The sequence below is a fragment of the Myotis nattereri genome (genome assembly GCF_964212035.1).
Source record: "Myotis nattereri genome assembly, chromosome: 9".
NCBI classification, from domain to species: domain Eukaryota; kingdom Metazoa; phylum Chordata; class Mammalia; order Chiroptera; family Vespertilionidae; genus Myotis; species Myotis nattereri.
The window spans coordinates 57,234,530-57,240,529 of NC_138084.1; positions in this window are offsets into that span (position 1 = coordinate 57,234,530).

Below are 6,000 nucleotides of genomic sequence, written 5' to 3' on the forward strand. Positions count from 1 at the left end.
TGTATATAAACTATAAAACGCTATTGAAAAAAAAAAACAACAACAGAGGAAAGAATTATGAGTCCTGTAAATGGAAATATCCCATATTCATGGGTTGAAAAACATAATATGGTCACTATGTCCAATGTCACCAGACAGACCAATACCATTAATGATTCAATAACTTAAAAAATGTATGTGCATATACATGTGTATGTAATGGGAAGTTGGTTTTTAAATGAGTCTGTGACTAGGACTCTTAAAAGGTGTTTTAGTCAATAAAGGAGAGACACACCTCACTAAAAATGAATTAGTATTGTAGGCATTATCACCTCAATTACTTTCATATCTACATAGCACACATATAACAGCTTCCATATTATGGGGGGGGAATATTTGTGTAAAAGAAGAGATAAACTGTCATAGTCACAGGGTATAAAAGTCTGTCTAAGACTGCGGTTCTCAACCTGTGGGCCGTGACTGCTTTGGGGGTCAACAGACCCTTTCACAGGGCCGCCTAAGACCATGAGAAAACACATATATAATTACATATTGTTTTGTGATTAATCACTATGCTTTAATTATGTTCAATTTGTAGCAATGAAAATACATCCTGCATATCAGATATTTACATTATGATTCATAACAGTAGCAAAATTACAGTTATGAAGTAGCAATGAAAAAATTTTATGGTTGGAGGTCAACACAACAAGACTAGCTGTATTAAAGGGTCGCGGCATTAGGAAGGTTGAGAATCACTGGTCTAAGAAGATATTTCTCAGCTCCCCCCCGCCCCCCGCAAGCAGTGACCTTGAGTTTATGTAAGATAGGGTAACCCAGACAGCTGCAGTGCATTTAGAATCTCAATAAATCACAATTTCATTCTTTACTCCTCAGCTACCTAAAACTTTTGATAGGTTTAAAAGGCCTTTGGGAGGTGATTAGCTTATGAGGCTGGAGCCCTCATGAATAGGATTAGTGCCCTTATGAAGGAGACTTCAGAAAGCTCCCTCACCTCTCCGAATTGTTAAAACTGGAAGAGAAAACAGCTGTGTATAAAACAGGAAATAGGACTTTCCCAGAAACTGATTCAGCCAGCATATTGACCTTGACCTTTTCAGCCCCCACAACTGTGAGGAACACATTGATGTTGTTTATAAGCCACCCAGTCTACTGTCTTTTTGTAACAGAAGTACAAATAGGCTAAGACAATGTCCTTGGTAGCCATCCATATATCTTCTTTAGTGAAGTGCCTACTCAAGTCCTCTAAATTGTACAATGATCATTGGATTTTTGGTCTTATTTTGAACTGTAAAATTTCTTTGGATACAAATCCTTTAAGATACATATGTATTTAAAATATTTTTCTTTCTATTTATGGGTTATCTTTTTGCTTTCTTAAAACATTTAGAAAGTGAACCAAAGCCCTAGTAAGAGTGGGGATTTGGGGGAGGGAATAGATTTCATCTTGTCTATCCAGGCATGCCACCTCCACACACACAAACATATGCATGTACACACAGCAGCTCTCCTTTGGCTGAGATTCCATAGTCCTGTCCTGGTTGCTGCAGAATGGAGGAGCCAGGGAGGGCCTGTAAGGGTCTTGGCTTGCTATGACCTGATTTGTGGTCCAGAATTTGAGCATTGTCAACTACCACTCATCTCATCTATACTAAGTGTTCTGCCACCCCCACTTGAGCATGGCCAGCCCACCTGGAGGTTACTGAAGGGATGTTACGGGGCTGGGACTGTCTGTGCCTGGAGAGTTATGATGGTTGTTGGTGGTATTTGCTTATGGTATGTAAATAATCTTTCAGTTTAAAAAGGCTAATCTGTCATTCTATTATTAGTTAGTTCTGTGGATTACAGTTTTCTTTTTTTCTTGTTACCTAATGAGACTGATAATAATTCAAGTTGCTGTTTTTGTTTTGTTCTTTTTAATTCTCATTTGAGGATATTTTTGCATTTTTTTTAGAGAGTCACAAGGATATTTTTTCATTGATTTTTAGAGAGAATGGAAAAGAAAGAAAAAGACGGAGAGAAATATCTATGTGAGAGAACACATCAATTGGTTGCCTGCTGCATGGGCCCCAACCAGGGTCCTGGCCTGGGAGGAGCTAGCATCCCAGGTAAGTGCCCTTGACCTGAATCACATCCCAGACTAACCCAGTCCGAAATCCAATGCTCTATCCACTGAGCCAAACCACCTAAGGTGCTTGGTTTCTTTTTTTGAAAAATATTTTATTATATGTTCAAATGCGTCTACTGGTAAATATTGAGTATATCAAGGTGAAGTTAGTCCCTGGATCCCAGAGGAGCCATGGAAGGGAACATGCATCTCTGAAATCTAGCTCAGGGGCAGTGAACCTGTGGTCCCGGGCAGGTCACTGCCAAGCTTAAGAAGATAGGTACTGTCCCTGGTCCTGCATCTAGCTACTAGTGGGGTCCAAGAAATCCAGCTCAAGGCCTAGATGGGGAGCAGGGCCCTCTGGTGTCCTTGGAGCTAACCAGAGAAATCCCCATTTCCCTAAGCTCTCCTGCAGGGAGTTACCTGTAGGTGGGGCCAGGAACAGAGAACCCAGCTCTTCCAGGGGCAACACCTCAGACACTAGTTCCTGGGACTTGTGAGAGGAAACAGCTCCCATTGCCCAAGGACTGGCTCTCAAGAGGGGCTGAGGAAAGCCCTTAGGCTCCACCAGCCCTGGAAAGTGTCAGGAGCAGCCATGGCCCAGGGACCAGGAGGGACTTTAGGGAGTAAAATGAGAGGCTTTTCAGGAGTTTACAAAGGGCCAGGTGTAGAAGGGACTGGAGATGCCAAGGGTTCCTGAGGCTCCTCAAGAGACTGCACTCATTATAATGAAAAAGGGGAAAGGCCAAGAGAGAACCTGTTTATTCCCAACTCTACAGTGTTTTATGTCCTATAGCTCTACAGTATATATCCAGGCCTTTCACTACGTAATTTTCATGATGAATCTTCCATATTCTTTTTTTCCAGGTCAACTTAAAGAATGAGTTTGTTTATTTCTCTAAATGTTTCCTATTAGATGACTTCTGTTTAGACATGACTCCCAGAAATCCTACTCATATGAAGGTAAAGCAGAGGAAAACCCTGTAAACACGCTGGGTGGTGTGACTGGAGAGGAGTCGGTAGGAGATTGGGAGCTTAGAGAATCAATAGGAGACTGTTGCAAAGGCAAAGTAGATGAGGGAGCATTAACTAGCTGGCCTAGCAAAGGGAGATATGGTGGCACAGCCTTGTTGCCTGAAGGGCATCAATAGGATTCAAACACTTCCCTGGAGGTGAGTGGGGTCGGGGCAGAAAGCTCAGAAGTACCAGGGAGCACAGTGAGTGGAGGTGTGGGCTGCAAAGGGGCTCAGGGTTCCTTCTCTGTTCCAACCCTGGAGATACCTCAGCCAAAGGGAAAGCACTGATAGGAAGAACCCAGTAAAGATGGTGAGGAAGCCTTGGGAGGCTGATGGTGATGATGGCCCGATGTGGACAGGAAAGCGCAGCTCAGAGCAGGAGAGGGGCAGGCACCAGTGCCTGCAAGGCTTCTGAGCAGAGCTCTGTGACCCCCACACGGCCATGGGCGCAGGTTAGCCCCCCTGAGCTCCCCCAGCACAGAAAACCTGCAGCTGCCAGGACACCAGGGCAGGAGTGGGAGAAATGCCCAGGAGGCCGCTGAGCCTGACTGAGGTGAAGAGCAGGAAACAGCAGGTGCCCGGAGGGTTCTCTCCTCCCCAGGCACTCTCCATGGAGCCTGCCAGTTACAAATCAGGAAACCAGTCCTCAGAAAGCGGAGAGCTCAGGAAAGCCCTACTCCCAGCAAGCAGGGCCCTGGTGAGAGGTCACAAATGGAAAGGCAAGCCCAGGATATGTGTGCCTGTCACTGCCACCATGGTTTTCTTTTGTAAACTTAATATTGAAAGTGTTAAATATGTCCCTTTTTTCCCCCCATTGAACCTCTCCAGCTCGCGCCAGCCCGCTGCCCAGGGCTTCATCACCCTGTTGTCTGTGTCCATGGGTTATGTGCATATATGCCTTCTAGTTCTCTGGTTCATCATTACCCACCCACAACCTTACCCTGCTTTCCCTCCAAGATTCCAAACACTTTTTCATGCTTCTATGTCTCTGGATCCACTCTATTCATCACTTTATTTTGATAAATTAGATTCCACATATGACTGAGATCATGTGATACTTATCTCTCTTGAATGGCTTATTTTTCTTAGTGTAACATTCTCCATTACCCTCCATGCTGTCTCAAAGGGTAAGAGATCCTCCTTTTTTCACTGCTGCCTAGTATTCCATGGTTTAATTGTACCACAGCTTTCTTATCCACTCATCTACTGATGGGCACTTGGGCTGTCTCCAGATCTTAGCTATTGTAAATTGTGTTGCTTTGAACATAGGGGTGCATACATTCTTTCTGGTTTCTGGTTTCTTGGGATATATTCCTTGAATTAGGATCACTGGGTCCAATGGCAGGTCCATATTTAATTGCAGAGTCCACGAAGACAGGTAAACCAGTGCATTTCCTCACGGCTTCATTATTGATTCTGAAGTGGGTATCAATGCAGTCAGAAAGGAGGAGATGGAACCCTCATCCCTTTGCTGTGCTCTCCTCCAGCATTCTAAGTGCTCTGAGGGCACCACTCACCCTGTGTTCCTCACCAGCCTCTTCCACGGAGCCGTGTCTGAGAGCCTGGTGCTCCTGAGCGCTAGAGCAGTGCAACAGCAGGCTCCTGTCATTTTCACAGAAGATCTGTTTTGTCTCCTCGTGCAGCCCACACCCATTGTCCTCAGGGCTCAGGAATTGCTGCAGACTGGCTTTTCTGGCAAATGGAAACCACATTTTTCAGGATAATAGTGGTTTTGAAGATTTTCTGCTCTGATGGTTCCCTGCACACAGGACAGCAAGTAGAGCTTTCTCTCAGGGTACCTAGAGACAGGAGCAACAGCAGCTGTGCCCACAGCGCATGGTGACTGGGTCTATACAGTAATTCAGGCAGATGGCACAGGGGAGCTCTTTAGGAAGTTTTGTGGGAGGTCTGATCCCATTTTTCTGAGGGAAGAAAATCAGGAGTTTCCTCCTCTGCCCTGGAGACACAAAGGTCTAAGCAAAATGTGACTCAATCTAGACTGTGTGTCTAGAGCAGGACAGGCTTTGTAGGCATGGGACACACATGGAAAGCAGACCCAGGAAATCACACAACCTGGAGAAGTTACTTAACTATTTAACCAACTCCATCCCCCTCCCGCCCCCTTTTCTTCTGCATAAAGAACAATCCCTCTTCTGCTGACATCCTTCCTTTTCCAAATAGCTTGTGTTTCAGGCACTTCACCCAAATCTATATCTCCAGGTGCTGGGTCCTGAAGGCTCTAATATCCCAGCTAACACTCAATGCCAGTCACTCACTTGGCTCAAGATATTTGACTTTGATTTTCATTATGTCATGTAATTTCAGGCAATTTAACTTTAATTATATCCCAGAACTATTTTAAGCTTTTAATTTTGATGAACTCAAACTAATCTCTCTTTTTTTGCTGTTACATGTGTTTTGTTTTGTCTTTTTAAATTGATTTCAGAGAGAAGAAGGGAGAGATACAAAAAGAGAAACATTGATGAGAGAGAAACATTTATTGGCTGCCTCCTGCACATATCCCAGTGCAGATGGAGCCCACACCCTGGGCAAGTGCCCTCCCCAGGAATCCAACCAGTGAGCTCTGGGGCATGGGTTGATGCCCAACCACTGATCCACACTGGCTGGGATGGATTAGTTTATATTTCCTTAGTAAATAAAATTCTTGTACTTAACTGAGGAAAAGTTGCTGCTAGAAAAAGTGGTTAATAAATAGAAGGATAAATGGCCCTTGGCTTTATTTTGAACAGTTATGGCACTCGGGAGAGAGTAATTGTGCTTTTGGAGTTCAAGACTATTTTTAAAAATCATAACTGTACTAACTTACTAACTTCATCTACTTTAAGTATATATATGCATTTGTTGCAAAAGGTTTAG